The sequence below is a fragment of the Lytechinus pictus genome, chromosome 7 (genome assembly GCF_037042905.1).
Source record: "Lytechinus pictus isolate F3 Inbred chromosome 7, Lp3.0, whole genome shotgun sequence".
NCBI classification, from domain to species: Eukaryota; Metazoa; Echinodermata; class Echinoidea; order Temnopleuroida; family Toxopneustidae; genus Lytechinus; species Lytechinus pictus.
This window is the reverse complement of record NC_087251.1, coordinates 5,519,581-5,530,721: the sequence shown is the minus strand read 5'-3', so window position 1 is coordinate 5,530,721 and position 11,141 is coordinate 5,519,581.

Here is an 11,141-nt window from a genome sequence, read left to right as displayed (position 1 = left end):
GATGACTGAAAACATAATTGCGTTGTCAGATAAAGGCGTCGTGTGTGCATACCACAGGGTGATTTTTTTAAGAATAGTAATCTGTATCCGGAGGATAAAAATAATTATTTCGATCTTGTACGAAATTTCAGTTTATATTCCTATTTTTCCTACCTCTGATGTCAAGTCCATTCCCGCAAAAAGTTGATTTGAATAACAAGAGAAAAATCGCACAGGCATAACTGAAAATTTCATAAAAATATATCTGATTTAAAATAAAAAAGTTATGAGATTTAAATTTTTGCTTATTTTAACAAAACAATTTTATGTCCATCCTTCTGATGGTTCTGATTGTGGTCCTTCCACCTGGCTAGAATTGATTATTTCAATAAACTATTCCAGAATTCACTACATAATTAAGAATGGTGGTGGTGTGATAACAATTGACCTTGAAATTGAATGATTTACACTGAATTCATTTCTCACTGGAGTAATAATTTCATATCAATATGTGCAAGGAAGTGATCTTAATGATATCAATGGCTGTTCAGAAAATATAGCAAAATCACAAACAAATAGTTCTCTGCACTATATACACAACCCTACACACACCGCTAAGCCCATACTATCCTCACTAGCATATGTCCCCTACACCCACATGCACATATAACATAAAAATACCGACCCCACCCTCCATCAACTCACACACTTTTAACACTTCCGCACAAACGTATCCGCATAAACCTTTCGTCATACCCACATTCACCGCACCCACACGCACACATGTGTGCAAAATCCTCCCTCACACACTTTAACACCATACACAAATTTACCTTAATATTCTCCGTACACCCACACTTACTATTTCACACACAAGTCAAACAATCACAAATATTTCTACTTATGATAAGACATGAATATTGTGGGTAAATTTGAGACAGCAAGTGGGTAAATTTGAGACAGAAAGGGAGAAAGTAAGAGACAGCGAGTAAGAAGGAGAGATAGAGAGGGAGAAGAAAAGATATTAAAAAAGGGGAGGGAGAGATAGAGAATTTGCGAGACATGAAAATAGTTTTCTTTCAACTCTTTGCATATCTCCACCCACCCAGGGTACTCTCCAACTATACAAAAAAAAAATCACAATACACTCTCAAGGATGGTGTGTAGTGCGAAAGATTGTTTCCCAGCATATATTTCTCATTGATTGTCAAGTCATACATAATCTTTCACACGCACGCGGTCACCCTCTCACCCACACAGTCACACACAATAAGCGTTATCATAGCAAAATTTGCTTCTTGTTGTTGTTGAAAAGGTAATCACCAGTATTCAACCTCGTATACAGCCTTTACTTTTTCAGAAAAAACCCTGAAAAACAAGATATAGGGTAGGCAAGGCTGCTGTGAGTACTTATCAGTCTTCCCATATAAGTGATGCAAAAGAAAAATGTTTTTAATGCATTGATTTTAAGAGTGTAGATTCGGGAACAAGTATCTTTATAAAAACAAAATTTTTGTAAATCTAAGAGTAATCATAGAGAAAAACAGGTAATAATCCTGTCCCCTTTTCAGTCGATCAACTAAGATATTCTTTCTACTAGTAGATATTGACAGTGACGATAACAGTATGTTTATAAGATGTGTTTAAAGATGTTTCTATAATTTGAAATAGCATGTATTATTGTAATACTATCAAAATATACATTAAAAGAAAAAATAAATATTGATTTCTTGAGCCATTATTTGTAATTCGTCAGTTATCATTTTCAAAAGATTTGCATGAGCAATAATCGTGAAGAGCTGCAGTGAATCTCGGATGCATTTATTATATTATTATCATATTATTATATATTATTATATTCATTATTTATTATTATATTATCATAGATAATACATATTTGATATATACATATTAAACTCGATATTAAACCTCTGCAAACTCAATCACATAGTGGGTAAGCAAACACAACAAATGAATAGAATTGATTCGGAAGAGATTGGGAGTAAATATTTCCACTAATTCAAATTGAGAGGGCATTAATATTGTTTTAGAAACACATAGGTTATCAAACATTTATTTTTATTTATCATACATCCATGAATCACTTTCTAGCAGGAGTGGCGCAATATTTCAAAACTTTTAAATAATCTACGAAGACGTACAAAATAAAGGAAATATTCTTGACTGACCACATTGGAATTCAAAATATCATTTATTTTCGTTTGACGTAAGCCTGCTTTGAAGATACATTGTTAGGCAGCATTCCAATATATATAAACGTAATTAATACTATGCAGTGAAAATCCCTATATAACTGCTTCAATTTCAATCAGAGAGAAGAATAATGATGATTTGGTATAAAAGAAATGGGAAAATAAATCGATGTGCTTTGAAAAAATATGCCTAGTCTTAATTCGATGTAAAGAAAAATCGTTACAAACGTGATTGCTAACATGACCAAGGAGAGTATGAAAATGATTGACTGTTACACATCAATGCAAAAGTAGGTTTAAGATTTTCGTAAACGAGTACAACTCGATAATACAAGAAGAGATGTTTACAAAGTTTATATTCCATAAATAAGAACCATCAAGATTAATATTTGATGTACATAAAATGTATAACCTCATTCTGTTTGGATGTAAATTCGGGGAATCATCAATAAATATAAAATTATTGAAATGTCTGGTTGCTTATCAGCGCAAAATATGAATTCCTCCCCTTTCGTGGGAGACAACAAATACATACAAGTAGAGATTAGAGAATGTAGGCCTACCTTTCAACTTTCGCAATCTCATTGTGACGTCAAATCATTTTTTACTGTCTTGAATAAGAAGCAGTGTACTCAGGTTTTAGGGTGACGAATATTGCCATAACTATCTTCATGTTCGAACTAACAAAGACATCGTCTATGTTTCTTGGAAAAAAAAATCCAGCACAAAGGTTCATTTCTTATATTTTTTTATTCACAAATGCATCCAATTATCTATTTCAAGTACTGCGGGCAGTGTCTTTCAACATTTAGAAAAGAAGTTAGAATTTCTCAATGCGGCATATATTTGTTTATCATGATGGTATGGTAATCGTTTAACATACAAATTATATCCCACAGTATCAACAAAGTAAGCACATATACATTGTTTTCAATAAAGATAAGTCGTCATCAAATGATTCCATCATAATTCTAGACTGTTGAGCGTTTTTAGAATTAGGTAGCCTTAGCGGTTGCAGAAACAGCAAAAACAACAACACCAGTAGCATTATCAGTAGTAGTAGTAGTTTTTGTAGTAGTAGTAGAAGTAGTAGTAGTAGTAGTAATAGTAGTAGTAGTAGTAGTAGTAGTAGTAGTAGTAGTAGTAGTAATAATAATAGTAGTAGTAGTAGTAGTAGTAGTAGTAGTAATAGGAGTAGTAGTAGTAGTAGTAGTAGTAGTAGTAGTAGTAGTAGTAGTAGCTACGTATTTTTAGCTACAGAAGCAGTAAAAGTAGCGGTCGTGGCAATAGTGGTAAACGTTAAATATCATTTTAAAATAAAAAATAAGGCTTTTGAAAGGTATTTTGTTTTTTAATTGTTTCACTTCGCTAATGTCCAATTTCGCCATTCTATATACAATATGATTTCAACGACAGAGATCAACCATTGTACCCTTGTAGGGAGCAAACGGGGGAGGGGGGGGGTGGTGATTTGTATTTTACAAAGGATATCCTCTTTTCTTCCCGACATTACCATGAGAGGAAATTAAGATAGCGAGCGTTTACGTCATTTTCTTAATTACAGTGATATATCGGTAAGGTCATGTTGGCCCATCGATCCCGTCTAGAAACTCATTGTATTAGATTTGACCTAGATACTCTCACTACGATGTATTTCGTATTCAATGCACGGTATTACGAGACCGACAAAGCACCATTTATGTTTCAATTTTATTCATCATACTGTTCTTACAATATTGTTATACTCTTCGAACCGATTAAAAAGCAACCCTTTTGCGGATGTCTTATACAACTGCACTGCATGGTGCATTATGGCAAGAAAGTTATGTTAATTTATTTTTTTCTCGAAATTTTGAATTTATTGTGTGAATTTAGATAAAATTTGTTAATATTAAGTATACCGATCGTATGAATTCCACAGCATATCAAACTGATTCAAAGCTCACTAGGTTGATAATGCAGTTACACTAATGAAACTTAACTCAGAACCAAATAGATTATTCCATTGAAAATGGCGTAATAGTCTTTTTTTAAATCTGTCTAGGGTCGGTGTCGTTTGTATGACTACATTAATTACCCATGAGTTGAAACACTTAATGCTTATTACATGTACGTCGAAATGCCTCTCCCAGCAAAGCCAGAAAAGGTTACAAAAACAATGAAGAAAGTTAGGAAAATAAGCATAGGACAATTATTTCCAATTTTTAATTAGCAATTGAGAAATCTTTATCCAAATTGTTAATACGTCATTAAAGTCCTTCTACATTTTTAGTGGATATAGGAAAGACTATCCAATTTCCCTGAGATCATGTGTTCATTCTTAAAAGTTATTTAACTGGGAATGTTTTAATTTCATCATTAATGAAAATGATCTACATTTTTAGTTTCATAGAGCTTAATCACATATCGTCAGCATTTTAACGATCTATTAAAGATCAAGCCACTTGTTGTGAGACAATCAAATATAATCTTTGAACGGGGCTGTCGTACAAAGTCGGTAAAATCCCAACATGGTGACAGCAAATACAAGGAATTATTTCATGAATTATGATCAATCATTCAAAAAATAATGATATGATTAGAGAACATGGTGATTACTCTCAACAGGAAGATTCAATTGCCATCCATAAAGCACCATTTTATGTACAATATTTAATGACTCTTAAAATATTTTGAACTATAAAGCCAGTGCACGGACATGTTATTTTGACAATGATATCATTTTGTGAATTACATCACCCATGTAACATAAATTTAATAAGAAATACTCTTGATTTAATCAATTTACGCGGTATGATTCTCATACTTATGCGCAATCTAAAACCGCTGGAATCGTTAAAATGCATTTCATCAACATGAACGCGTTCTTTTGGTGAAATACAAACATTTCCATATCCATTCAATCTGATTTTTGAAAGAGAGTCTGTCGCCTTTCTGGCGTTTTCTCTCCGAGTGACTATTGATTTCATCTTTACACCCAAGGCAGTATATTTTAGCCAATAGAGGACGAATTCTATTAAAAATCACCGGGTTATTATTATAGTCCAAGAGAGCCGTGACTGCTTACAGAAAGGTTAATCGGGAGAAATTCGCTTGATCCGTGAATGGTAATACACTATGTGGATCTGTGTGATAAGGATTCAATTCACACACACCCACAACATGTTAACCAACTAGAGCATGCTTGATATTCAATACATGGCTCTACCATTCATCATCATCAGGTCTATTTGTACCCTAATCCTATTCCCTAACCTATTAGATCAAGCCAATTACCCATTTATCAATCTCTGATATCACCAATCCATTTTCGAATTCGCTATTTTTATCAAGCGATCGTGTTGAAAATGACAACATATGATAACACAGCATAAAAAAGACTGTTGACTCATACAATCTCATTTAAGATTTCGAAGGCGATGCCGGAAGGATTCAACAAAAAAAGACATAAAGCTCGTAAATAACCATAATTCCGACTCTATGACCATGTCAAGAAAGTTTAAATTGTCTCTTTTAAATGAAATTTGGGAGACGATTGGTATTTTTGCAAACAGCTTTCGATTTGAAGACATGCATAATCCAACGAGAAAGGGACAATTTTACTTATTTATTAATAATCATTCAGCTCTTAAATCCAGAAGTTAATAATATATTTAAAAAACTAGTTGGACTAAATTATGTAGAAACAACAACTGGAGGTTCTCACTCAAAGGAGCAGAAAAGTCTACATTAAAGAGGGGGGTAATGCCCTATTTGATCACACTTATATTTATATATATTCACGTTAAAAAAAACAAGAACACATCAAGGAACACTTTAACACGTTAATATGTGTTTCGGTGTTTGCAGTCACGTGATTTCACCTCGGTCATGACTAAATAAATCCGTCTTAGCTCTGTTAATGATCTGTTCAAGATCTAAGCCAAACACTATAGAATAAATAAGTCACGTATTTGATTACGCATACCAAAATAAAACAAATTGTGCATGCCATTATGGTGGCTTCCACCTTATTAGCATGTTTTATTCTCAAATTGTATCTGAGTACAAAAGCAACTTATAAATGATTTCAAATGCTTGCCTGATTGTTTTTCGTACAACTCAAATTCTTAATCTTATGAGAGCCAATTGATTATACTTAAATCAAGCGGCAAAATGACATTTAAAGATGAAAGATTAAAATTAGAATTCGGGTATGAGAACGTTAAAAAATGATGTCCTCAACACAATAAAGGCTAAAAACGATCGTTCGTTGAATGGATTTGATACTCATAATCATGAATTTTGTTTGTTGGACTTTTGGAAGGGGTAATGAGTTATATGTATTAAAATATGACCATGTGAGCAAATCGGCTTTAGATTAAAAAATTGCACCCTTTTATTTAATTCCCATTCTATACATATATATGACTTTTGCTTGTTCAAGAAACTTGGGACTATGGTGTTGTTTTGAGGTAAGCCTTTCATGGCAGAAAATATCAAATAAAGCGTCATGGTAATTAGGTCTTTGTAGTTTAGTAGATCAGTCTTTAAATGCCAAGAAGATTTCGAATCTAGAAAACCATAACATCAGCCATGATGATGACCGATAGTAATGGTGAAAACATATTATCACTGTAAAAAAAAATGAGATAAGCAAGATAGAAAGTACAATGATGATCACAAGTATATAATTTTTATTCTGATCTTGTTATAACCAATATCATACCAATGATACATTTATCCCATCACAATATCTATAGGATATTATTAAATATGCTGCCCAGTCTTAATCGACTTCTCAATAGGTACATTTCTTGGCAAAAATCCTATAAGGCGCCTTTCTGTATATTACGCACTCTTCATAGGCTCGATATCAACTCATTGGCTATCTTCCTACTTTCCGTTTTCATTTCATCACTTAAAACTGCTAATGCAATTTTCATACTCTAAAAAAAAACATTAAAAATTTACCCAATATTGGTTAGAAAGGGAACAAACATGTTTGCTGTGTAATAATCCCCCCATATTGGGCAAACTGCAAGTTAAAAGGATACATTTCAACGCAACGGAAATTTTACAAAGTATTTGTTATCATTTTACCCATCAAGCATACATGTTCCCATTTTACCCAAAATTGGGTAAACTGATTTTAGAGTATAAGGAAAAGCCCTTGTTAGTCCTGACTTACACCTATTCCCTAATGCACGTAATAATGTAATATGTATCGGTGTAATCCGTATTCCATTGAATTGAATACATTGTTCATGTTTAAACTAAGATCATATTCGATCATTCTTTACGCCTTGATCATATGACATGAAATTCATGCCAAATGATCAGTGGTATCTGATTACCCTTACGCCCATATTCCATGAAATTGGTTCTTATGCTTTAAAAGTTCAATCCATAAACAAAAAAAAATAACCTTGGTCAAGATTTCAATGTTGACGCCACCGCCACAGCCATAAAAATCGGCGCCTATGTCTCGCTTCTGCTTGGCGAGAAAACAACATGTAGAACCTTTCATCTACCCTTGGAGAGAAGAACTTTATAACAAAAATTGCTACAAGTCATCCATTAAAAAATAATCCAAAAGGGATTGTTTATACATATATATTCAATTAGATTAAAAATGTTCGTAAGCTTAGATCATACTGAAATTAGTACAAGTAAATGAGACGAATACTTGCTCAGTAAAATGCACCTCACGTCGATGTACACCCAATGGAACGATGAAACTTAAAATTTGCAAACAATTATAACTTGATAACAAGAAAAAAAAGACTTATCGGCGACCTAAATTACGTCCCACGTGCAGCAATTTCAATCTCATGCCCATGTCCCAGAATTAGGAATTATATCATATATCATTTTGAAAATAAATTTTATAAAACCTTTCACTAAATTGTTTTGCTTTATTTGATTTCCGTTGTATGATTAATTTGAATCATATGTAGTGATACTGTCTTTACCATTTGAATAAGCAATATATTGTTTCAATTATTTCAGGATGAATAATATTAGAACGGTATGATCGTTTATTTTCCCCGAGGAAAGCAATTATCGGATTTGGATTCATGTTTTCATAATGTTAGATAATTTTCATAATCTTCTTTTTAGATAATACAATAACAAGTAGGTAGATTTTTAAACGTTTTTATAAATGAGAATCTATAATTTGAAGAATAAACAGATTAATGCGCCAAAACACCCTAAGTGGGAAACAGATTCTTATTCAAAAGTGTATTCAATGCATCCTCCAAACAATTCGATACTATTGAAGTTATTTGTCCAAATTCAAACTCATTTACCGATAAGTCGTTCTTTTCTTTTCATATTATCAAGTTGGAAATATTGCAAATATTATTATCTATCGTTCCAGTGGGTGTACATCGACGTAAGGGGGAAATTGATTGAGAAAATATCCGTATCATTTTACTTGTACATATTTTCATGGGTGTTATAAATTGCATGTGGGTATTTTTATCATGTAAAGTATATAAAGAGCCATTGCATGTTTTTACTTGTACACATTTTCATTGGCTTCATAAATTACATAATGTGCGTTTTACCATGCAAAGTAAGGAGCCATTGTATGCAGGTATTTGGTAAAGCAATTCCGGTTTTACAGTGCCAAATTATGTAAAAAGATGGCAAAGGCAATATCCTCTGGTTAGCCATCCAATTTTTAAAAACACAGTATTGAACTTTCGTACTTCTAATAACACACCTTGACGCATGTTTTTTTTCTCTCAATAGTCATATCCATTATAGGTCCAGAGGTGAATCAAATGAACACACACGAGGTTCAGCTCATGAGGAAGTCTGTCGTCAGAATCCACACTGGCCTCGCCTTCGTTCACCTAACCTTCCTTGGTTTTCACACTGAAGACCGATGGCACATGGGCAGTAGTATCCCTCACGAACACCAAACCAAGGGAAAGATTGGCTTCGGGTATTACACTGATCAAAAAGACCACCTAATGGCTTGCACACCCGATGGTTACCAATTCGTGAACGGACGCAACACGTGGGACGATCAAGTTCTAAACAATCAAGGTCCGTTCTACAGGTCTGTAGAGATAAAAAGAACAGTAACAATTAATTAGATAAACAAAATCAACACTATTGCTTATAGCTTGAATAGTACTCTGGCAACATTGGCCCCAATCTTGCCTAAGATGTTCAACCCTCAGAAAAAGTCTTTTCTAGATTACCTAATCCAAAAGCAATATTTTTCATAAGTATTAGAGACAGATATCATAGACATTGTAATAAACGTAAACTCAGAGAAAAGCCCTTTGAAACATGTCATCTCATGACTAAAACTGAATTCGTGATTTGGGGATTCAAGAATTCCTTAATGAAGGCCAATCACAATCAATTGGTTCTGCACGTAGGACGGTGATAAAGTCATTCATCGTGCCTCAAGTGTACGGAACTTTGGTAGAAACATGTTTTTGATTGAGCAGGTATAAAGTATTTCGTAGTAAGCGAGATATCAACTGCGTAACCTGGGATTGATACATAGGTTCTTGATTAAAAAAAGCATGTGAACAATTTACTCCATGCATTAATCACATCGCGTTTAGATTATTCTATTCTCTTTGGACTTCCTAAACGACACCAAAACAGATTGCACTCTCATCAAAACTCCAGTGCGAGACTTCTTATTTATTACCCAATTATTAGTTTTATTACCCAATTTGGACAGATTTTAACCAATAGTTGTGTGGACACTATGTTGCCCAGTGATGGTTGAAAATTGGGCCTTTTTTGCCAAACCTTTTAAAGAGTGCATTTATTACAAAATTGCTTTGTATACAAGTAAAGTACACTCTACATCTTGTTTTGTAATCGCTCACTGGTCTGACTAGCTTCCTATGGGGACTGGTGCCCTTATGTTTGCTAGAGCTGATGTGAGTACTGAGCTGACTGGGATTGCCCCTTAAATTGTCGGGAACGGAGCAGCAAGCAGGAGAGCACCAGCCCCAACCAGTATTAGCTAGGAATCTCAGTGGGTGATGCAAAATTGTACTTGTAGTAATTTCTCTTTGTTGACTCCGTTTACAATTATATTTGTAGTATCCAATAGAACTGTTGCTGCGCTAGCGCCATGAGCGTCTCTCGACGGTGATTATTACAAGGGCGATGTCGTTGGATGGAACAAGTCATATTGCGTTTCAATAGATCAACGATTTACGTAAGAGGACAATTAAAAACTTGTACTTCTGACGTCATCTTAATCTTATGTCCCAGGAGTGGGCAGTTATATAAAGTGTTGTATTGGGAATTATCTCTGGGTCGATGACCAAGTTATTTCATGAAAGGTGTCAGCGGTTGGTACTGAATGGAAATTAACAACGAAAGTGAAACAATCATGGTACTTAATATCAAAAGAGTGCGCACTGCAGTAAAAATCAATATCATGAAGAGGGTCGGATACGAAATCAACGCAAAATTCACACCTTTTACAGAAAGGTTAAGTACGGTAAAGCAAGATATAACTATGTTCTAGGATTGGTTTTTCATTATTATTCATGAAACTGAATTTAGATCACCACGTGATTGATCTGGTACTCAATTTAATGGCCCATGCAAAGGACATTCAAATTTGAACCGGTCATATCTTGATGTAAACCTAGATGGATATGGCATTTACCTCTTAAAGTCTACCTCAACGAAAAAAAAATCAGTAAATAGACATTTTTCATAAAAATTGGACGAAAATTTCTATTTTTTCTTGATTACAAATCAGTTATATACACATAAATGTACGGTTAAGAAAATGATTGAACTGATTATGTATTTCACTGATTATTTATTTAATGATTTAATGCAAAACATGACACATGTCCTTTAAAAAAAAGTTTCTTGTGAAAATTAGCAAAAAAGTAAAATGTTATAGCTTTCTTATAGTTTACATCCGATTTACATAATTTTTTCAAAGTATGCTTGTTCGAAATT